The sequence below is a fragment of the Pinus tabuliformis genome, chromosome 9, assembly GCF_031772625.1.
Source record: "Pinus tabuliformis cultivar Carrire ecotype Pingquan chromosome 9, CPIR1, whole genome shotgun sequence".
NCBI lineage: Eukaryota > Viridiplantae > Streptophyta > Pinopsida > Pinales > Pinaceae > Pinus > Pinus tabuliformis.
In genome coordinates, this window is record NC_142307.1 from 991,205,330 (window position 1) to 991,229,825 (window position 24,496).

Consider the following 24,496-nt stretch of genomic DNA (forward strand, 5'->3'; position numbering starts at 1 on the left):
GTGATTCAAATTTTTTTGGTTCTTTAGAGGCTTTAGGTGGCTTTCATTAAGATTTTACTTTGTTCGCGTGTGAAGTAGTTAAAATATTTAATCGTGGCTGAATTACCGAGGAAGTCCCGTAGACTTCGGGGCCAACCTCCTGAGTTTTCACCGAGCCAGCTTGAAGGGTTAAGAGCCCTTGTCACTCCTAGAGACAGTAGAGTTGGGTCACCTGAAGAAGGAGAGTCTTCTTTGGTGGTACATCCTGATTTTCAAGCTATAGTAGTAGATTATAATCCACAATCTGTGTCTGTTTCTGAAATTACCGGTAGCTTTTCATCTACTAGTGATTTAGGTGAGGAACCTGAAATATCCAAACCTAAAAGTGAATTTTCTACTACTCTAACCTCAGGGTTTACCTCTCCAACTTCTAGTGGTCCTGGTTCACCCAGGGTAGAAAGAATAATTACCCAAAATCTTCCTTCTGGACTTATAGCTATTGAAGAACTTGCTACTCCAGAAGAAGAAGTAGGCATCCCTATCCCTGAAAATCAACCTGTTATAGAACTTAGGGAGTGTGAATCAATCTTTTACAGTCCACCTAGGAGCAATGCTTGGGATCTTTCATTCACCCATTTTTTGGAAAACCCGGGACTAAGTTTTTCACCACCTCATATTCCTTATCACCCAACACCTAGAGGTTACTATCCTCCATTAAATATGTCAAGACAGTTGTCGATGTTTTCTCAATCTCCAGAATCATTTTTGTACGGCGGTCCTTCTGTTCCCTCTGGGTATTAGTCACTTACTGGTACTTTTTCGGGAGCATCTCCTCAACCCATTGAACAAGGGTTATTAACTGGAAACAATGGTACTAAGCCGTTGAGTGTAGAAGATATTCTCATGATGTCAGGTACTATTCCTAATCCTCAACCTCAAGGTGGCTAGTTACCACCTGGGGGGCAGCCTCAAAATCCTCAATTATCGCCTGGGGGGCAACCTCAAGGTACCCAATTTGCGCCTGGGGGGCAACCTCAAGGATAGTACATACCTATGGGACAGTACGTTCCTCAAGGTCAACCCCAGACTCAATATGTACCTCAGGGTCAACCCCAGTATCAATATGTACCTCAAGGTCAACCCCAGTATCAGTACGTGCCTCAAGGTTATCAACCCCAAGGTCAGTACTCCAACCAAGGTTTCCAACCACCTTCCGGTCAATCATATGTTCAAGGAATTGGAAGTGTACCTCTGAATTATCAACCCTACCCTCAACCTGGTTATGGTCCTCAATATTCTCAACCTGTTATGGGTCCGTACCCTAGAATGAACTTAGTGTGGGATCCATCTCAAACTCAACAGGTCTTGCAACCGAATGTATAGTTTTCATCTCAAACTGGACAACCCTTAGTTTCTAGTTCACCCCAGCAACCTGTCCAGTCTACTATTCAAACTTATGTACCTTCGGTAGTTTCTCAGCCTGGGCCTAGTACGCCTCGTACTCCGCCTCAAACGGTTGCTGCAACTGCTGCATCATCTATTCAATCTACCCCACCTACTTCTAGAGTATCGACAACTCTGGTTTCTACTGTTCCTGTATCAACTCCTCAGACATCTTTACCTCAGTCTGGATCCACAATTCAAACCTCGGTTCAGATGCCTGTAGGACAACCTGGTTTAAGTACAGTTGTCACAATTCAACCTTAATTTACTTATCAACCATACCAGGGACAATACCAATTCGGTCCTGCTATGCAGCAGCCAGTCTATCAGTATCAACCGTACCCTGGGTATACATATCAACAACCTCAACAACCCCAGTACGGTCCGGTTAATCCTGGTTTTCCGGGAGGATATAATATCCCAAATGCAATTCCAATACCTATTTATCCTAGATCTCCTCCTCTTGGGGCTGGTCTCATGACTCAGTGTTTTAGGGACCCTAATCGTTAGTTACCGTTTATCACAACTTTGGACTTGCCTGACTTGTCGTGCCTTACGAACGATCCCATTAACTATCTTCCGTTTTGGCCGCCAATGCCGAATAAGTTGCCTAGTGATATACCTAAGTTTGAAGGCAAATCAGGAGAGGACCCGTCGAACCATGTGATGAATTATCACCTCTGGTGTGCGTCTAATTCCATTTCAGATGATTCAATCCGTTTAAGGCTTTTCCAGTGCACTCTAATTGGTCTTGCGGCCAAGTGGTACATTGAATTACTGCGAGCCACGTTTTATAACTTTAGTCAGTTAGCTACTTCGTTTTTAACTCATTTTTAGTTGCCTGTCAGATATGACAATGGCACAGAATTATTAACGTCATGAAAGCAGTCAATGTCCACTTACATTTCAGATCACATTCATGAATGGAGACGTCAACTGCGTTTAGTGAAGGTTTTTATTCCGGATCAGATCTTAGCTGAATGGTTTGTAAAATCTTTATTGCCAAAGATTACTGAGGATGTAGCTAAGGCCAGAGTCATTATTGAAGAGCAAGTACTTGCTCAAGCATAGTACCTTGACTTAGTTTATACTCAGTCAGGTACGTTACACGAGAAAATCCCTGATCTTCTTAAGCGAAATCAAATCGTTGCAGCTCCTTCAGGGTCTCATGCCACTGATGGTATGATTGGTACGGTTAATACCAAAAGTAAGAAGAAGTCTTCCAAGAATTCTTCTCCTATCATAACCTTGCCAGATTCCCTAATAGGAGATTCTTCCACAGAAATTTCCGCCGATATTCATGTTGTAGAGTCATCTACAGCCAAATCAAAATCCGGTGGTAAGAAGAAAGGGAAGAAGAAAAATAAAACAGATAAAAATGCGAAAGAGAAACCAGAAAAAACGGAATCAAATGATGAGAAACGCAAACCTCGTTATCCTTGTCTCATTTGTGACGAAGAGCATTTTACAAGAGACTGCCCTCATTGTGCAGAGGTTGTGAAAATTGTCAAAGGTTCCCAAACGCCTGCTGTTTTGAAGGATCCCTTTCCAAGTCAAGATAGTAAGATGATAGGTTCTTCCTCAAATTCCAATGAAGAACCCATACTGATGATGTCCCATGTTAGGATTGCGACTCGATCACATGATTATGGTAGTAAAAGTCCTATTGATGGTAAAGAAGCAGAATCTTCTCATTCTAACCCATCAACCTCAGCTCCCCGTTCCAGTCCACTACAGATCGAAAAACCTAACCTAGACTTAGTAATCAAACCACCCGCCAAGGGTATACTTTGAAAGTAAGCTTTCAATCCACATGCGAGAGCGGCTCAGAACTATAACATTGTTGAAGATTTAGCTGTTTCACCTTCAGCAATGTCGGCTTTGGAAGTGCTGCAATCATGTCTAGCACAACGTAAATTAATATTATCGGCTATAGGAGCTGTTGACGTTCAGGACTCAAACCTTATAATTTTATATCTAGAAAATAGTACACCGCGCTTACCTCATCAAATGGCTTTCCAGATCCCAGTGTTAGTAAAAAACAGACCTATTTATAGGACTATGATTAATAAGGGAGCCTCAACGTATATTATGTCGATACAGTGTTGGAGATCGCTTGGTTCTCCTTCGCTAAATCAATCCCCGACGATTCTAAAGGCCTTTGATGGCCGTGGGTTTCATCCTTTTGGCATTCTATAGGATTTACCTATAGGGGTTGAAGGAAAAAATATTAATCTAGATGTGGAGGTGGTTGATGCCCCTCTAGATTACAACCTTCTCTTGGGTCATAGTTGGTCTTATGCTATGACAGTTGTCGTTTCATCGGTCTTTCGGCTTATAAAGTTTCTTCATAATGGAAAGATCGTAACTATAGTCCAGCTGACTTACTTTTCATCCTACCCAGCCTCTTCTGAAAGTATTCATCATGTCGGTAAAATGACTATCCCGTATAAGGATGTTGGAGTAGGACTAGTTAAAGATGCTGGTTTACTGGGAACTTTTCCTTTTCCTCCTATCAACGCATTGTCTTCTACTACAGCCATTCATATGATTTTGTCAGACACCATTGTTTATGATGATCCTTGGAACGTACCTTCTGAATCTGAGATAGACTCATTTGGTGCTGTTATGCCTTTGAGTCCATATGAAATTGCGTATCAGGCCGTGCAGTCGTTCACCGACCCATCTTCAACCAAAATTGACTTAATGAATGTGGTCCATGAGGAATCACTTTTCACATCAAACTCGGATTCAACAACGTTTTCCGAACTTATTCACACTGATGAGAAAATTTGTGAAATCCTATGTGTCGATGATTTACCATGGGAAGATCTTCATCATAGATCTTCGTTTTTACCCGAGAGTGATCGTTTTGAAAATGATTTTTCATCAATTTTTACGACTGAATATGTCAAGGAACCTCAGAATCCAATGAAAAATCCTGATTCCGAGTTAAATTTGGGAAACATTTCTTGAACTATTCCTATTGATATTTCGGTTAAGCCTGGAATTGTTGAAAACATTCATATAGGTGCCTCATGTACGAAAGATGAAATTCAAACATATAAGGCCCTATTTCAAGAATTCCGCGACGTGTTTGCTTGGTCATATGAGGAAATGCCAGGAATCGACCCTGCAATTGTTGTCCATGAAATCAAAACTTACCCGGACGCTAAACCCGTTTGGCAACGTTTGCGTCAGATTCACCCGAGAAAAGCTGCTGCTATTAAAGCAGATGTTGAAAAATCACTCAAAGTAGGTTTCATTTATCCGATTCGGTTAACGGATTGGGTATCGAATATTGTTCTGGTTAACAAAAAGAAAGGGACAATATGAATATGTATCGATTATAGGGACATTAATCGAGCCTGTCCAAAAGACAATTACCCAACTCCCTATATCGATCAAATCATTGATGATTGTGCCGGCAGTGAAATATTCTCCTTCATGGATGGTTTTTCCGGATACAATCAAATCAATATTCTACCTGCCGATCAACCAAAAACGGCTTTCATTTGTCCATGGGGGACATTTGCTTACTGAAAATTACCTTTTGGGCTCAAGAACGCTGGGGAAACTTTTCAAAGGGCCATGTCTTACGCGTTTCATGACATCAAGCACATTGTGCAACCCTATCTCGATGATTTGCCTGCTCATTCATTACATTGAGCTGATCATCTCATCCATTTACGAGCAATCTTTATGAGGTGTAGGCATTATCGGATTAGGTTGAATCCACACAAGTGTGTTTTCTGTATAGAAACGGGTCGGTTGCTGGGGTTTTTTGTTTCGAAAGCCGGCATTCGCGTCGATCCCTCGAAGGTTGAAGCTATTGTCAAATTGCCTCCTCCTTCGAGTCTTCGCCAAATCCAAAGTTTGCAAGGGAAAGCAAACTTTTTACGCTGATTCATTCCTAACTACGCTGAGATCACAAAGGGTTTTACCCGGTTGTTGAAACAGAATACTCCATTCTTTTGGGATGAGATAGCTGAGAAATCTTTTGATGCACTAAAACACGCATTGACCCATGCACCGTTATTGCATCCTCCCAACTACAACCAGGACTACTTCTTGTATCTCGTCGCCTCCCATTCCACCATTGGAATGGTGTTAGTTCAGGAAGATGAATTCGGTACTGAACATGTGATATATTACCTTAGTCGAACTTTAAATCCAACTGAGCTAAAATACTCACATGTGGAGAAATTGGCATTGGAAGCTGTTCAAGTTGTTCAACGTTTTCGTCATTACGTTTTACTATGTAAAACTACAGTAATTTCTGATTGCAACCCTATGATCTATATTTTAACCAAGTAATTGCTAGGGGGCAAGTACTCCAAATGGATTGTCATCCTGCAAGAGTTCGACTTGGAATTTGAAAAGTCTAAGTCGAAGAAATCTTTAGTTTTTGCGGAGTTAATGTGTGACTTCCCGCGTGCTGACACGGAAACTGTGACGGAGGAGCCCATTGCGGACGAATCCTTTTTTCTAATCAGCACTTTAGATCCGTGGTATGGGGATATCATCGTTTATCTCCAAACCCAATCCTTTCGGCCAGAAATATCAAGGTCAGAACGTCGCAAAATATGATTCCAGTCCCAACAATTCAGAATTATTGGAGATACTCTTTATCGCCGTGGGGTGGACTCCATTTTTCGACGTTGTTTAACTCACGAGGAAGCTGAAAGGGTTCTAAATGACTATCACTTTGGAGCGTGTGGCGGTCATATGTCTGGGTATGCCACAGCCCAAAAGATATTGCGCGCTGGCTACTTCTGGCCATCTTTGTTTAAAGACTATATTAACGCGGTCCGAAAATATCACAACTGCCAAATGTTTGATCGAAAGATGCACGCTCCACCTGCTCCTCTCCACCCTATAATTGCCATCAGCCTCTTTGCAAAATGGGGTATTGATTTTATTACATGTAACCCTCACTCGGCCGGGGGGCATGCGTATATCATCCTTGCGGTAGATTATTTTACCAAGTGGGCTGAGGCGATGCCTACATTTGAGGCAAACGGCAAAACAACTGCGATTTTCATGTTCAATCATATAATTGCTAGGTTTGGTGTTCCACAAGTGATCATCACTGATCATGGGCGTCATTTTCAAAACGTTATGATGACTGAACTTACAGGCCAGCTTGGCTTGCGTCACGATAGTTCAACTCCTTATTATCCACAAGCTAATGGTCTGGTTGAAGCCATCAACAAAGTTCTAGTCATCATGATCCGATGAATCATTGGGATTCATAGGTCAAATTGGCATAACATGCTATTTTCAGCGCTTTGGGCATATCGAACCTCAGTAAAAACATCAACAGGGTTCACTCCTTTCCAACTAGTTTATGGTCTGGAAGCTGTGTTACCCATTGAATGCGAAATCCCGTCATTGTAAATGGCCATTGAGTTACTTCCAGCCACTTCTGAAGAGAAAAAACATTTGTTATTCTTGGCTCAGCTAGATGAGAATTGACTTGATGCTGCATTGGCGATCGAAACTCATGCAAAACGTATTAAAGCTCAGTATGATCGAAATGTGACCCCTCGAAATTTTTCGGAAGGAGACCTAGTCTTATTGTACGATCAAGCTAATGATAAATTAGGCGCTGGAAAATTCGTTCCTATGTGGCATGGTCCCTATGTTGTCAAGCGAAAGCTAGCAAAAGGGGCCTATGAATTGGTAGACTTTGAGGGGGACTCTTTAGGTAAACCTAGAAATGGTCTTTACCTGAAAAGGTATTATGCTTAAAATATGGGTGTGGAGATTTTTAGTTAGGTTAGCTTTCTTTCTAGCTGGTGTGTTTTAGTTTAAAAAGTGTGCTTAGCTTAGAGAGTGTTTTTGGTTATTATTCCTGCTTATCTTGGTTTTACTCTTGATATTGCAGATGTCGATGCCTCTCCAAACATACATTGGTTTTGCTGATGGGGCTTGTCATAATACACGAAACATTTCTTCCGCAACTTGGTTTATCTATTCGCCCTCTGACGAGTTGGTATCTATGCATGGGGTAAGCCTCGGTCAAACAACAAACAACATTGCAGAGTATAGTGCAGTGATTGAGTTATTATCTGAATCTATTTCATTTGGGATTCGAAGTTTGATAGTGAGGTTAGATACTGAACTCGTTGTATTACAGCTTAATAGAGTATATGCCATTAGAAATCCAGTGTTATTGAGATTTTTTTTGAGAGTGCGTCTCTTGGAACGTGAATTTGATTATATTGAATATCAGCATATTCCAAGATCTTTAAATACATTAGCAGATGCAATTGCTTCTTGAATGTTAAGTAGAAATTTGCAATAATCATACAAATAAATTTTAAAACATTCCATAACATGTTTTACAAGATAAGCCGGTAATAGTGATATAATATAATATAGGAGTGTGTCAAAATATACATCGTCCTCGATCATAGGTTGAAAAACACCTTATGATCGGCAAAAATGATATACAAAAAGCAAAAATGTCATATGTGTCTACAATAGGCAATAATCCTATCACTGGTGATGATCCCAATAAGAAACCACTGTACGGGCCACCTTACAAAGGAACCTCCTAAAAGGTCCCGGGACCCCAATCACATAGCGTTGTAGTCAACGAGGAATGTCATCTATGCCGGTCTCTGGAATGTCTCCTGTCAAACACTCTAGATGGCTCTCCAATTCGGCCAAGGTCTCTACTGATTTGTCCTGTGGGGCTGGTGCCGCTGCAGCTGGTTGTTTCCTCTCGTAAGGCCGGAGAGCAGCTGGTCGCTGTGGACCCACGTCTGCATTTGAAACTTTTACTATCAGTTTTGGGATGAGATAAAAACAAAAAAAATTTAAATAGGAAAATGTTGAAAATGATTTTACCTGAGTCATCCCATTGCTCTCCTGGTGGAAGAGCCATGTCTGGGTCACTGCGAAAATCTACCCCAACGTAAGGAAAGTCCTGAATAGCAAAAACCTGGTTTTCCAACCAATGGAAATACTCATGTTTGAATCGAACAACCTCTGTCACCTCATCAGGATGACGGACCATAACTACAACCCATCGCATCAATTTGGGCTCTTGAGGAAGTCCAGCTCCAACAGTGAGGTGTTGCAGGACCAACATTGGGACCCTCTCCAGACCAAAGCTCATAACTAAAGCACCATATCCAAAGGTCTTTAGTTGTCTGTTCTTGGCTCTGGTCAGTTGGCCTTTTACATTAGCCAACACAGCATCGCACCAGTTGAAGATGGTGCCTCGAAAGCAGTCAACTGCCATCCGCATCTGGGATCCAGTGGCTATATGTAGTGCGGTGCTCACACAGAGCCTGGTAACAGTGAACACGATCACCATGAGTTCAGGATAGGATACGGTTTTGATGTCTATCCCTTTGTCTCTAGTCTGGTTGTTACAGAACTCTAGCCGGAGGCTATCGACAGACTGGCCACCTGGCCTAGTCCTGAATAGAGTCAAGTCTTCACCTCTCTTAGGCAAACCAGTCAAAAAGTATATGTCTGCCAGCTCCATTTCGAGCTGGTGACCACCAATGAAGAAGCACCGGTCCTGTATGCTCCACCTGTCTACCAGCCACTACAAGAAGTCCACCTGGGCCCTCATGCGAGGTATGGACCAGAATTTGTACAAGCTGCATGCCTTCAATGCATCGATCGAAGGTTGGTGATTTAACGCGGCAAGATCTACATCCTCATGCTCCCGTTCTCGCCAATCAAGCATGATGTATACTCTACATCCAACAAAAAGGCGAATTAGAATATAAAAAATTGAATTGTTTGGGTGAATTTTGAGAAATTTAGGGTTAAAAACCCTTGCTGCGGGGACTGCACCCTCTCTGTTAGAGACAGTGCGTGGGTCTGCACCTTGCCTTCACGGCAGGTGTGGACCCCTGACTTTTTCCCCATTGAGAAAAAGTCGGGGTCCGCAGGCTGCCTGTGTTATGCCTGCGGGTCCTCGCGCACGGGTTTCTAGCCTAAAAATCCTCTAAAAAATGAAATGAAACCCTAAAAAACAAATTGAAATGGATGAAATTGAAGAGTAGGATGATGTGGATTACCTGGAGGAGACGACACTCGTTTCCGATGGACGGATTTTCCGCAAACTTTATGGGAAGTTTCTGAACAAAAGCTCTATTTTCTCACCCAAATCTCAAACGGTAAAAATGAATTGACGAAAGCCCTTTTTATAAGTTTTTTGAATAAATGAATTGTTAATTTGTTTATGTTTCACTTTAGAAAGGTAACTTTTGCAGCATTTTTATCCATTTTTAAACAGGTATGAGTAATGTTTGAGTTTTTGTTCAGGACAACGTATTTTTCAGGCGAAATCGATGATTTTCGACGAAAAAACATTAGAGTCACCTTTAAGCTCTTTTCTGACTCCTAAAACATGAAAAGATCGTCGAGTTTTTCTTTTTAAACTCGTTAAAATGGAACTAAAACGACGGTCCACTTACAACTCTTTTTCTGACCATAAAAACATGAAAAGATTGTCGAATTTTTGTCGTTTCAAATTCGATATTGGTTATAAAACGACGTGTCATTGATCGCTTTTTTACTTTTTCGGATCAGAGGCACTAATTACGAAAAGTACTCCTTGGTCGTAATGATCGATCGATTCTCTCAAGTATTATTTTATACTTTTTCGGGCTTGGGAGACATAAATTTACGAAAAAGGTCAACCCTGGAGTCTTCTTAAGTTTTTTAGACTCTCTAAAATTGAAAAACACCGAGTTTCTCCTATACTGGACTCCTTAAAATTTAACAGTAAAGAACTTGTTCAATTACAAACAGGAACAGACCACTCCTTCTTAGGATTCGAATTTAAACTAAGTTGGACTCATCCGAAGGATGAGCTTATAATCAAGCAAATGTTATCCTCCTCAAGCTTGTAAAAAATAAAGAGGTACTTGCCAGAAATGGTGGGGGAGAAGAGAGAAAAATGAGCCTGTTTGTCATACTTTGTAACCACTCTTGAACACGACACTTTTTATTCACCTGGGTTGGGAAATCCTTTGCCTAACAGTTGATCAAACCACATTGAAAGTCTTCAGCCGGTTTCTGGGTATTAACTTTGGGTCAATTGTCACCAAACCATCTGTCGTGTCGTTATGTGTTCAAGAGGTCAGTGCAAATAAGCCATTCATCTACAAAATATCTGTCATCCATCTTGACCATCCCTGAGTTAGTCCTTGCAACTAAATTTCTTCAACTAGATCTATGATTTCGTGTTGTAGGCTTGCCTACGACGGATCACTTTCTATCGACTTCAGCTCATTATCTAGAAAGATGATCTAGAAATCGTCAGTACCTTGGGATCTGCATGCCTCAATGGCAGGTTTCTCGCCTTCGACAATAGGTTGCATCATTGACCTTCGATCAAAGGATTCCGTGACATGTTCGACATCAACACATCTATTCACATCCCATGGATTGTACTGAGTACTTTGAGAGCCATTGACATTATTGGTGGTTTTTCTCAAACTTGTTAACAATTTACATCATTGATTGGTAATCAAGTGGTTTCTACCATGTTCGACTTCAACACATTCATTCACATGGATAGAATTGTACTGTTTCGGGAAGTAGAAATGAAGACCCTGGATCTAGTTTCCGCCATCCAGACTGCGAGGAATTTTGTATTCATTATACTGTGGACTATTCATAAATAGATGGCTACGTCCATACTGTGTCTACATGTGTCTATACTTGTGATATATTACAAGATCATTCCTATATCAGAGCAATAGTTAGTTTTCTAGTCAGTTTTGATCTGAGTATGGGAATGCCTACCTCAACGATGATATGATCTCATATATATATATATTTTGCATTGAATGTTTTTACAGGTTCCGACCGGGCTCTCCACAAGATGATCCTCAAAATGATAAAGTACTTCACTCTTCCTAGATGATAAATGAAATCCTCATCTACTACAGACTTCACACTTTAGGGGGAAATCTGTTACACAAAAATATCGTCACCATGAATAGTTGCAGTCAGTATGGGTCTATAATCACTTGTACTGTCCTCATAAGCAAGTCTCAGACCTCAGCTCTTCAAGTCAAGCTTTGAAAATGAGAGAAAGACATTGAAAATCAACAAATTTCTGGTTCCGCACTTTCTCTCACTATTGCCTGCGGTCCCGTACCCCCTGTTCACATTACCTGCATACCTGCCCGCTCTGTCCCTAAAGGAGTGGGTGCAGACCCCTGTGAAAGTCAAAAAGGCGTAAGTTTATTCTGAAAAACTCACTCTGGGTTAATTCTAGATGATTCTAGAAGGAATTTTGACGTGGATTGTTCGCTCTTAGGTGGTTCATGCATCCCAAAAGAGAAGGAGCTAATTCCTTGATGAGAGGAGCTATCCCTTTGAAGGAGGACCTAGTAACTTCCCTCCATTGCACTATAAATTAAGGCATTGGGCTGGTTGCTAGAGAGGTTAGAAGCTGAACATTTTTTAGGGTAAATGTTGGTGGAATTGAGACTTCCTAGTTAAGCTTGAGAGGAGAGATGACATACCTTTTTGGCTTTATTGGGAAGAGAGTGAAACTTGTCAAAGTAGAGGAGACTTCTTGTTGGACCCTGGGAGGAGCTTGTACAGCATCAAGGCATAGGTTGTAAAGTTCTTCTTTGATTTGAATTAATACAATCAGATTCATTTTTCTCAACAAATTGTCTTATATCATTTGTTTCATGAATTCCTTGATCATCATGATAAGTATGCTTTATGATATTGGCCTTTCAGGTGCTATTTAATTTTTTTGCTTGTTTGTGCTTGCAGATTCGCTACAAGGGAGCTCATTTGGATCAAAGGAGCGAGGCTTCCACAAACTTGCATTGGACCCAAGGTAGACCTAAACACTTGTTTGCCTTTGTTTATAAGTTGCATATTTAGGGAAAGATAGTTTTTGATTGGCTTGCTTGTCACTAGATATCGTTAGATTCTAGGAAGGTCAATCTTGTCCGCAAGATCGACTCATTCTGTGTGACAAGGGGGTCGAGGTAACAATGGGGGAAATAGGGATGGAGATAACTCGTTTGGATTTCTTATAGTTGATGAGGAATCTCGTACAACAATGAAAAACATCTCACCATCTATCCTCCCAAACTTTTATGGGTTGCGAAGTGAGGATCCTGAAACATTTCTATTTGAGTTTGAAGTCGTGTGCCGAACTTATGACTATATGGAAGACTCAAAAATTCAAATTGTTTCCTTCAACATTGAAGGGAGTTTCTTTGAAATGGTTCATGGGATTAGTCACTCAATCTATTAGGACTTGGAATGATATGAAACAAACATTTTTGGATAGATACCTAGACTATTGCATGCCCACCAACCATAAGGATGAGGTATTCAAAATGGTGCAAAAAGAAGATGGAAACTTGGAGGATTTACTTGAAAGATTTCAATACAACCTGAAAAGAGCAAAAATTAGTAACTTAGATGAGGAGAACTTGAAAGCCCTTCTATTAAAAGCCATTAGAGATGAATGGATAGATATTTTAAACATGATGGGAAAGGGAGATATTTCTCAACTTCCACTTCATGACATAGCAGAACTATGTTTCCATCTCTCAAGGGGAAAATCTAAAACTGGAAAAGGGCCTAAAGATCCTTCTCTTATTAGAGCAAACAAATCTGCAGCTGGATCAGTAAGTAGGGTAGAGATTGGCAATATGCTTGATGGGTTTAAAACTGATATCCTAGGGAGCCTTAGTGAACAACTAGACACCCTTAAAATAAAAACAAGCAGAAAGCAGAAGCTGAAGCTTTGGCCATATTTTGTCAAAAATGTAGGAAGAAACATGCTCTAAGGGAATGTCCCTTGGATGCAAAAGTTGTAGAAACACGTATGATTTGCTCAGAAAGCCATGAGACCAAGGATTGTCCTTCAATCCCTGGGCTCAAAGCTATCTTTCAAGAAGATCCAAATTCAATAGAGTCTCTCTGCTTTGTTTCAAGGAGACCTTGGCAGGGGCAACAAAATCAAGGGTTTAATAACCCTATGAACTTTCAACCCCCACCAAATTGGAATCCTTGGCAACAACGTTGGTCCCAACCACAAAATCCATATCAATCTTGGGTACAAGGTATGCAAAATACTTATGGGAGATTTGCTCAATTTTATCAATATCCTCCATCTTTTCAAAATCAACAAGCTCCACAACTTCCAAATCAAAACCCACAACTTTCATTGCCATTTCCACAACCTCAACAACCTTCTCCACAAAAACCAAATTCTCAACTCTTGCTTCCATTCCAACAAAAGACAAATCAACTACCATCCCAGCCATTGCCAAATCCCAATAATAAAAATCCTCAGAATGCTTACATGGTAAAAGGACAACAATTTCCTATCTATATGATTGTTCCTCTCAATGATGTACAACTCAGATCTGGTAGAGTCTTAGAAAAAGCTTCTATAGATGCTCAAAAGTAAAGTATTTCTGAGGAATATTCTCTTAAAGCCAATAAAGGTTCTGAAGCATCTCTTCAAAACCCAAACAATCAAAAAGAAAAATAAAAAGAGTCAACCCCCACAACTCCCATAGTTGAGCAACCTGCATCTTCATCCACACCTCCTTTCCCTGAAAGATTACAAATTGACAAAGGGGTGGAAAAACAAATCTTGTTGCCTGACTATGATTTCCTAGATTAATTAAAGAATGTTTGTATCAATATTCCCTTGCTACAAACCATTAGAGAGATTCCTAATCTAGCAAAAACAATAAAGGAGTTGAGTCTTAAAAGACCAGGAAGGAAACCAAGAGATACAAGAAGAATCCACCTGGTAGGAAAAATCGCAGATATCATGATGGAAAAAATTACCATGCAGAAATATGTAGATCCTGGTAGTCCAATTGTCAAAACACATATAATGTATAAATTCCAAATACTTTGATTGACTTAGGGGCTACTATCAACATTATGAGTAGACAGACTATGGAGCAGCTAAAAATTCCTAATCTTCTTTTTACACCTACCTTAGTGCAACTTGCAGATAGATCAATAATCAAACCAGATGGTGTATTAGAAGATATTTCAGTCTCCTTAGATTCTTGGGAATATCCAATAGATTTCATGATTTTGACTCCCAAGAGTAATTTAGGAGGCCACCCACTCATCTTAGGAAGACCTTGGCTAGCCAAAACTGATGCTTTCATTAGTTTTATATCTGGGGATATGTACATTTCTGATGGTAATTCGACAAAGAAGTTCAATTTGTATCCTCCAGCAAAAGCAATTACAGAAGTGAGAGATAATGAATGGGTCGATTATGAGGACACTATACAACCTATCTTTACCATTTATGAAATCAGTGAAGATAGTCAAATTCTGAACACATTAGAAAATTTTGAAACATCTTCAGAATATGACCACACACAATTTCAGTTAGATTCTGACATTGAGTATCTATCATCTAGACAAATGTCTCTTTACTCTATGGAAGAGTTCGGTAGTTCCGCCATTGAGATTTTTCCAGGTAAAACATTGAATATCAATAAAAATTTGGAAAAGTCACAACAAGAAGAGCTAACCAAAATCTTGCAAAAACATTCTACTTCATTTGCATGGGAGTATACTGATATGAAAGGTATTGACCCTAAGACTTGCATTCATCACATCTACATCGAGGAAAACACTATACCAATAAGACAACCTCAGAGAAGGATGAATCCAAACCTTAGGGAGATAGTGAAAGAAGAGCTCCAAAAACTACTCAATGTAAACTTCATTTATCCAATTTCAGATAGCCGATGGGTTTCTCCTTTGGTTATAGTACCTAAAAAGAATGATAAATGGAGAGTATGCATTGATTACAAGGAAATGAATAAAGCAACTTTGAAGAATCACTTTCCTTTTCCGTTTATCGATCAGGTATTAGATACACTAGCAGGAAAAAAGTACTTTTCATTCTTGGATGGTTTTAGTGGTTATAATCAAATTCAGGTAGCACCTGAAGATCAAGATAAGAACACATTTACCTGTCCATGGGGAACTTTTGCTTACTAAGTGCTTCCTTTTGGATTATGTAATGCACCTGCAACATTGCAAAGAGCAGTACTAGGAATCTTTTCTGATCTAATCCATGATTGTGTAGATGATTATATGGATGATTTTACAGTTTATGGTAATTCATTTGAAGAGGCACTAGAGAATTTGGAAAAAGTCCTTATAAGATGTAAAGAAACAAACCTTTCATTAAGTCTTGAAAAATGCTTTATGATGTTTACTAAAGGTATTGTTTTGGGACATCACATTTCAGGGGATGGGATTAAAGTTGATAGATCAAAAGTTGAAGTCATCTCCAAGTTGCCTATTCCAAATTTTCAAAAAGATGTTAGAAGTTTTCTAGGATTTACTGGGTACTATAGAAGATTTATAGAGAAGTTCACTAAAAGAGCATCTCCACTCTTGAAATTGCTTACAAAATATTGTGAATTCAAATGGGATAAATATTGCCAATCAGCATTTGAAGCTTTGAAGACAAGAATATCTGAAGCACCTATCTTGATAGGACCAAATTGGAAACTTCCTTTCCATATTTCTACAGATGCTTCAGATATAGCTCTAGGAGCTGTGTTGGGTCAAAAGGATTTAGTTCCTTATGCCATTTACTATACCAGTAAAAACTTAACTCCCACTGAGTTGAACTATACTGTGACTGAAAAAGAGTTCTTAGCTGTTGTTCATGCAATCAATAAGTTTAGACATTATATAACAGGCTATGAAACTTTTATCCATACTAATCATTCTGTAATTAGATATCTAATGAACAAACCTGTTACTAATGGCAGAGTTACAAGGTGGCTCTTACTTTTACAGGAATTCAATATTACCGTGTTGGATAGACCAGGGAAACAAAATACAGTCGCTGATTTCTTGTCTAGGATCCAAAATAATAAAGAAGATTCTCCTGTAGAGGATAAGTTTCCGGATGAATATTTATTTGTAGTAACTACTAAGACTCCTTGGTATGCAGATATTGCTAACTATTTGGTTACAGGGAAACTACCTCCACATCTATTTCATAGTGAAAGAAGAAAGATTATTCAGGAGAGTTCAAAATATTCATGGATTTCTAACGAATTGTTTAAAACAGGGTCAGATCTTATGATCAGAAGATGTGTTAGGGAAGATGAAATGCCTGACATCCTCAAGGCATGTCATGATGAACTATGCGGCAGACACTTTGCTGACAAAAGGAAAGCCTATAAAATCCTCTCTTTAGGATATCATTGGCCTTCCCTCTTCAAAGATATAAAAGAATATGTCAAAAGGTGTGGCAGTTGCCAAAGAATAGGGAAACCGACTCTTTCAAATGAAATGCCATTGAAACCACGGGTACTCATCGAACCCTTTGGAAAATGGGCTTTATATTTCATTAGACCTATTAATCCACCATTTAAACAAAAGAAGTATATATTGGTATGTACTGATTATGTCACTAAATGGGTAGAAGCCAAAGCATTACTTTCTGCTACTGAAAATTCTGTTGTTAGTTTTCTTTATGAGGATATTTTTACTCGCTCTGGTGTTCCAAGAGAAATTATGACAGATCAGGGAAGTCAATTCACATCCAACATGGTGGAGAAGCTGATGGAAGAATACAAAATCAAGGACAGAAAATCTACTCCTTACCATCCACAAGCAAATGGCCAAGTGGAGTCTACAAACAAAGTTATTGAAGGCATCATCACCAAAATTGTTCATCTACACAAAATAGATTGGGCAGAAGGGCTTCCTGAAGCCTTATGGGCCTATAGAACTCCATGGAGGAATACAATAGGACATTCTCCCTATGAACTTTTTTATGGGAAAGAAGTCCTGCTCCCCATTGAGTTCCAAGTCAAAACTTTCAAGATGAAAGTTCAGTTGGGGATGGATCTATCAGAAGCCCAAAAACATAGAATGGAGCAGCTGTATGAGCTAGATGAGATCAGAAAAGAAGCAATCCTAAGAACTGATCTAGTTCAGTATCAAAGAGCTAAGTGGCATGACAAATACATCAAAGAGAAAAAGTTTCAAGAAGGAGACTGGGCATTGCTATTTGATTCCAAGTTTAAAGACTTCAAGGGTAAATTTCAGACTCATTGGCTTGGGCCATATGATATTGACAAAGTCTTCAGCAATGGAGCGGTAAGAATCAAAACCATTGATGAATTTCAAACTCCTCTTATTGTGAATGGCCACAGATTAAAGGTCTATCATAAGCCACTCTCAAAAGAAGAATTTATCAAAATGTTTCAAGATAGTTCTGCAATAAGGCTGGTGAAGAAGAATCCTTCTTCTCCACCAGCCTATCCTTTGTTCCTTTCTGTTTAAAAAATAAATAAATAAAAATAAATAAATAAATAAAATTTGTATAAGCCTGAAAACCAATCACTGATTGGCAGTCTTATACAGAAAATATAGAGCAAAAATCAGGAACACCTGACACACTATATTTTCCAAAAAAAAAAAATCTCTCTTTCTTTCCCATTTTTCATTCCACTTCACCTCATTTTCATTTCACTCCATTTCATTTTCATTCCACTCCACTTCATCTCATTCCACTCTATTTCATCCATTTCATTTTATTTCACCAATAAAAGTTTCTTTCATGACCATTTTCACTCAGTCAGTTATCATCTCTCCATCTCCATTCAGTCAAGTGGTTGATGTATCAATTTCCGCAGCTGAAACCAGTTTCCGCAGCCAGAAGCAGTTTCTGCAGCCACCACTCTATTTTTCAAATTGACAGTCAAGATGTTAGTTCAATAATCATGAAAGCAAATGCAGGTATGACCGACAACATATTATGAAGACATGGAGCACCTAAAGGCATCAATAAGAAGCAGTTGATCAAGGGTTAATGGACGACAAATGGAAAAATTTCCAAGGTATGAGTAAAAATTTCTTTCAAATAGCAATCAAAGCACATTTTTTCACAGTTATTAAACCATGAGCTCCACTATATGCAATGATTGCCATGCTAGCCTCCATAACCATTCTACGACATTCCTCCACGAACCATGCATTTATTTTCCAAACGTCTTATGATTAGCCTTCGGATTTAATTTGTGTTGGCTACATTTTAACACTCCACCTATAATCATGAAGACATAGTCGATTTGACTACGGCTCTTCTCAACCGCACAAAATCTGTAGTCGTTTCATAAACATGTTTGCATCTACTCCGCAGCCACTCAATTTAAAATTCCATCGGATGCACTGTACTCTCCCTACTGTTCTATTAACATCACGGCTGCATTTCCACATTGCTCACATAAGCCTTCACCCCATTTCACTAATTCACTTCCACTACTGTCCTCTGTTTTCCGCTCACAATCAATGGTTTTCTCCATAAACTCCAACTCCGTTTACTGCTATAAACCAGTCGTCTCACTTCCGCTAAGCCCTCCTCACGTAGACAAATTTTAAGAACAGAAGGAGGGATGGGTCTGTTGTTGAGGGCAGAACCGGAAGGGCCTAAGTTTTTGGAAGGATACCCGCAAGTGAAAGAATTACCGAAGAAGGAAAGATGGCTACGTTTCATTCAAAAATTTAAGGGCCACAATAAGGAGATTACAAAGGCCTTTGCGAGGTCTTTTAATGGCCAGGAGGTGCAGATTGGGGACCTCAAGTTTACAGTCACCGAGGCATCCATAGCAGCTGCTACAAAACTTCCCCAGGAAGGTGAACGCTGGTTCAAGAACAAGAGCTTTGATGAGCAGGCTTGGAGAGTCATACTACGCAACCCAGGTATGGACGTAACTATATTCAAACGAGGAATTCTTGTCCATGCTTTAAAAGAGGAGTGGGCCAGCTTATTGTTAATTATTCAAAAGTTCATTACTTGTGAAGGCCGTTTTGGGGCAATGTATATGTATCATACCCGGTTATTGATGAACTTTTTAGAAGACCAAACCCTCAATCTGCCCTACTTTTTATTGTTGAGCTTGAAAAATATGTGCACAATAGTCCAAAAGAATATATAAGACATAGAGCCCCATTTGTATCATCATGGGCTTGTGAAAATTTTAATTGAAGACCAATTGAAGAAAAATAGGGACACCTAGGAACGGTTTTTAGTGAGAACCTACTTTCAAGAGCCACCCGAGGTACCTGAGAGTAGTAAAGCAAGGAGTAGGAGGAAGGAGACAAGTGCAAGAATTCAAGACCCTCCTATTAGCAAAACCAAAGAAGTTGATTAAGAAGAGAGGCTGGAAAGAACCAAGGATAGAAACCAAAGAAAATCAAAAGGGAAACGAAACATAGAAGCTGTTTATAAAACTTCAGAGCCTTCTCAAAAAGAAGACCACCAAACACTGTCCGAAAGATTAGTTTATCTTCGAGAACAAGCGACTGCAGCCAAGAAGAAACGAAAGGAAAAATAGAGTAAGGAGGAAGATACTAGTCCACAGCATGTAAGAAGAAGCTCTAGGCTTAAAGGAAAATTAAAGACAGTAAAAACCAAAGGGCCCCACTTTATTGATTTGGGGGAGGAAACCCCAGAAAAGCCTCCAGCAACCTCTCCTGACTGTAGCCCACACCATACTTCCATTTCACAGCCAGATGTTGACATGAGTCCTTCTCGGCCAGAGTTTGAAATCAGTCCCTCTCAACAGGATTTTGGGGTTAGCCCAAGGAAGGCTACACCCGAGGTGGACCCAAATCAACAGGAGATGTATGATTATATATAATCCTTAGAGAAGACAGCTACAGGTCCAAGCATGTCATCCACTCAGCCTCACATAGCATAAGAAGCTCTAGTCCAATCGTTGAAACAAGAAGTCTTTGAATTGGAGGTTTTAAATAGACATATTAAAAATGAAAATGAAGCATTAAAGGAGCAAAGCAGATTGGACAAGATCATTCATGACAACACTATGTTACATCTGGGACTGTGGCAGAAAAAGAACAGGAAATTGAAGAAGAAATGCAAGAGGTTGAATACAGCACTTGTCAACTTAAAATTTAGATGCTTGATGAGGAAGCCTAGGATGGTAGTAGTACCAAGGAAGAGGAGAAGAGGGTTGGATGTACTGGCAGAAGCTTCAGAGCACATGGACTAAAGGGAGGATGATCAAAATTTCGGTTGCATGGGGACATGCAACACCTTCACAGTGGGGGTATGTTGAGCCCCAAACTTGCATCTTTCCTGTACACCTTTCTCGCCTTTTTCCATTTACCTAGACCTCCTAAGTTGTCAACATCATTGCATATTGAGTTTCAAAGAGCACATAAAGTGGTTTTCTAACTATGTCTTGTGTCTGCTGTTTGAATTAGATTTTTACTCATAAGCTGTGGAATCTTGTCACTTTCCGCAGCCAGTTCAACTTTCCGCAGCCTTTTTTTTAAAGTCTATATTGCAGGTGTCTTCAGGCAAATCGAGCCACATGGGCAAGTTGGAAATGATGTGGACATGGACCGAGTCCTATTGGCTCAGTCGAATTCATCAGAGGAGGCCATAGTCAATGGTGGTCAAGCGGTGGTCAACAGAAGAGTCCTACGGTGACAGAACTCCGTTTTTCACCATGTGAAGAATTGCGTGGCCGTTCCTAGATCTTTGGGGACATATCAACACCTGTGGACTGCTCCATAAGCTGAATCCAATAGCCATCCTCAATAGATTTAATCACCACGACAGCCATGATGCTAGATCCTTGGACGTCATTGTTCACGTGTCCTCTGTCAGCGCAGTTCTTAGGAAATCAGTTATGTAAACATTTGCTATAAATAATGTGTTTCCATATGCATAATAGTGAGTCTTGGTAATGTAATTTTGCTATTAAGAAAGCCCACTGTGTTGTGACATTATTTCTTTGTTATGACTGCATTTTGAATACATGAGAAGACTCTGTTTCTGAGCATAATTCGTGGTTGATAGCTGTTGCCCGAAGTTGTGCAGAGGGCCCCTGTACACACCAAGGTTTTGCTTCATACTGTTGTACATTTTCACGCTGTGTTTCTTTACGTTCATTATGCCATAATTATTCACTTGTATATATTTCATTTCTTATGGTATTAACATGTTATTTCTGTCCATAATTTTACATGCTTTATATTGTTGTTAATTGATTAGTGTGTCTGTTCCAGATTACAGTAGGCAACCCGGGCATTTGCACATAGTTTCACAATGACTAATGACATGGAATCAATCTTGTCTTTCTACTGATTTATTTTTCTTAGTTTTTAATTCCAGCATTGTTTTTTTTATTTTAGTTTTGTTCATTGGCTTTATTAGTTAGATTAGATATTAAATTACTCATATCATTATCAGTTACCTTCGAAAGCCATAGCAAGACTAATGGTGAAGGATTGAAGTATGAGTGTGTAATTTGATATTAGCTTATGTTTCTGCAAGTTAGATATTAAATTGCTCATGCCATTATCAATTACCTCCGAAAGCCATAGCGAGACTAATGGTGAGGGATTGAAGTATGGGTGTATAGTTGGATATTAGTTCATTTTTCTGCAAGTTAGATATTAAATTGTTCATGTCATTATCAGTTACCTCCGAAAGCCATAGCGAGACTAATGGTGAGGGATTGAAGTATGAGTGTGTAATTTGATATTAGTTTATTTTTCTGCAAATTAGATATCAGATTGCTCAAGTTGTTTATGATTACCTCCAAAATCCATAGCAAGACTAATGGTGAGGGGTCAGAATATGAGTTGATGTAATTTGATTTTAGCTTTAATTTGCTTGCAATTTTTGGATTTCTTTGAGTACAGTTTCTTTTGTATTTAGAAAGCAGCAAGCATAATGGTTTCATGATCAATAGTTCACTGTTTGTTTAATTAGAATAGTGGCACATTTTCATTCTCTTTTAGGAATTAATTTCATCTTTGCATGTTTTAAAACCTTTTTGAAAAGTTTGAAGTTTTGGAAATTATTTTAAAGGACATCATAGTCTTGAACATTTATATCCATACTTGTCTTTTAGAATTTCCATCTCGCATTAGGAAATCAACAGAGATAAACCCAAAACGAAATAAAAACCAAAAAAGACAAAAAAAAGTAAGAAATAGGTTATCTTGCACATATAGTGCGCCACACTTCAACAGTTTACGACTCCCGGATTGACAATTAATATAGCAATTTAGAACACTCTAAATTGACCAAACACTCCTATCCCATGAAGAAAAGAACATGTAGAATCTCTGCATTGAAGTCCTGAAGGCCTTGTTGAGTCAGTTGTTTCTCTCATAACAATGATTTTAGGATGCTCGTCCTCCAGCCTATTGTAAATTACTTCCCAAGTTTTTGTGCCTCTGGCAACATCACAAATTGTATCAACGGAGATAGGAGCCATCTATATAAACTCAGATTCAACAATGGTCTATTTTCTCTCTTTCTGCATCACCTTTCTTAATGACATGTCTTTTGTAGTTTGCTTGAAATATACAAGATATATCAGCGCAGATGATGTTAGATAATTAAGACTGAAAGATTCTCTGTAATGAGTTTGGATTGTGAGAAAGGTTTAGTGAGATACCTTATTGTAACTACCCATAACCTAGAAAATGATTATCCTTCCTCGGGCCGTAAATATTTATTAACCTTTCAACTCGTTTGTTTTGGTATTTAAAACATAATTATTTCACAGGTTTTACCGCTCTTACTCGTGCATCACAATATTTAAAAGGATACAGTATATTGCTACTAGATGCATCAAGCGAAATGAGATTGTGGACATTGTAATATCGCATTTCGCAAATCGCTGACAGACATTCTAATGGCATGGTTAAGTTTCTTACGAACTCTGCGAAGTACAAAATGCGATTTCGAAATGACAAGGTTCTGTTATCGGGTTATCGTAGCAGGAGACCTAATCGCAGATCGCGACTTTTTAAAGGTGTTTTAAGATAGTCATATAAAAAAGTGTGATTTGTGATTTTCAAAGTCGATTTCATGCTTAGTTCATTTTTCAAGGTTTTGCTAGGTATTTTCTTAGAGTTATGTATTATTATCCTAAGCCTAAAAATTTAAAAGGGTCCCCATTTATAACTCTAACTTTATCCATCGTACTTTATAAATGGGGGGGTTATTTCGTAGTACAACATGACCCTCACCAAAAGTGTCATTGAAAATGGATTTGGTGACAAAATTTAAAGGACCATCACTATATACACTTACAACAATGATTTTTTAAAGACCGTCACCATATGCGACATTGGTAACGGACCTTAAAGGTCCATCACAGGCATGAAGCATCATCAAAAAATCATTAGAATGATCAATGATGACGAACATTTATAGACCGTCACCAAAAGTAACCAAAAATATCATTGGTGACGATCAATAAAAGATCATAACTAGAAGTGTCACCAAGGAGAGAATTAGTGATGGGCCTTTAATGAACCTCACCAAAAGTCTCACCAAAGAGAATTAGTGACAGGCCTTTAAGGACCCTCACCAAAAGTGTCATTGAAAATGGCTTTGGTGACAAACCTTAGAAAACCATCACTATATACACTTACAACAACGCTTTTTTAAATACCGTCACCATATGTGACATTGGTGATGGACCTTAAAGGTCCGTCACAAGCATGAACCTCACCAATGACATTTTTTCTCGTAGTGTAATGATCTCTGCTGAGATGAGTTTCTTTTGAATCCCACTATCGACAATAAAACATAGTGGAGCACCCTTCACCCACATTTGTGATTGGAAGAGGTGTTCACCTTCCTCTGTATCTTAAGTCTCGCTTTGTTGGACCTTGAAAGTGGAAACAATAACATTAGGTTTTTCATTAATGATATGTTTTCCTTTTTCTAGGTCTATTTTAGATTCAAAACTTGCATCTGATTATGAAGTTTTTAACTTAGCCACCAGTGATTTCTTTATATTACATTCATCAGTGTTATGAGTGGGGCTCTTGTAGAACTCGCACCGCTTTCCCATGTATTTCTTCGTCTTCCTAGTACCATTATTTGTTTGTGACTTTGATGGGTTATCTTAGAGTGGTCTAGCCTATATTTGTCCTTTTTTTGTGGTTTGGGGATGCCCTTGCCCTGATCTGTTGTGAAGGGTTCACATATCTAAAGCCTCATTCTGTTCAATTTTGACAACATATTTCTATGAGAAGA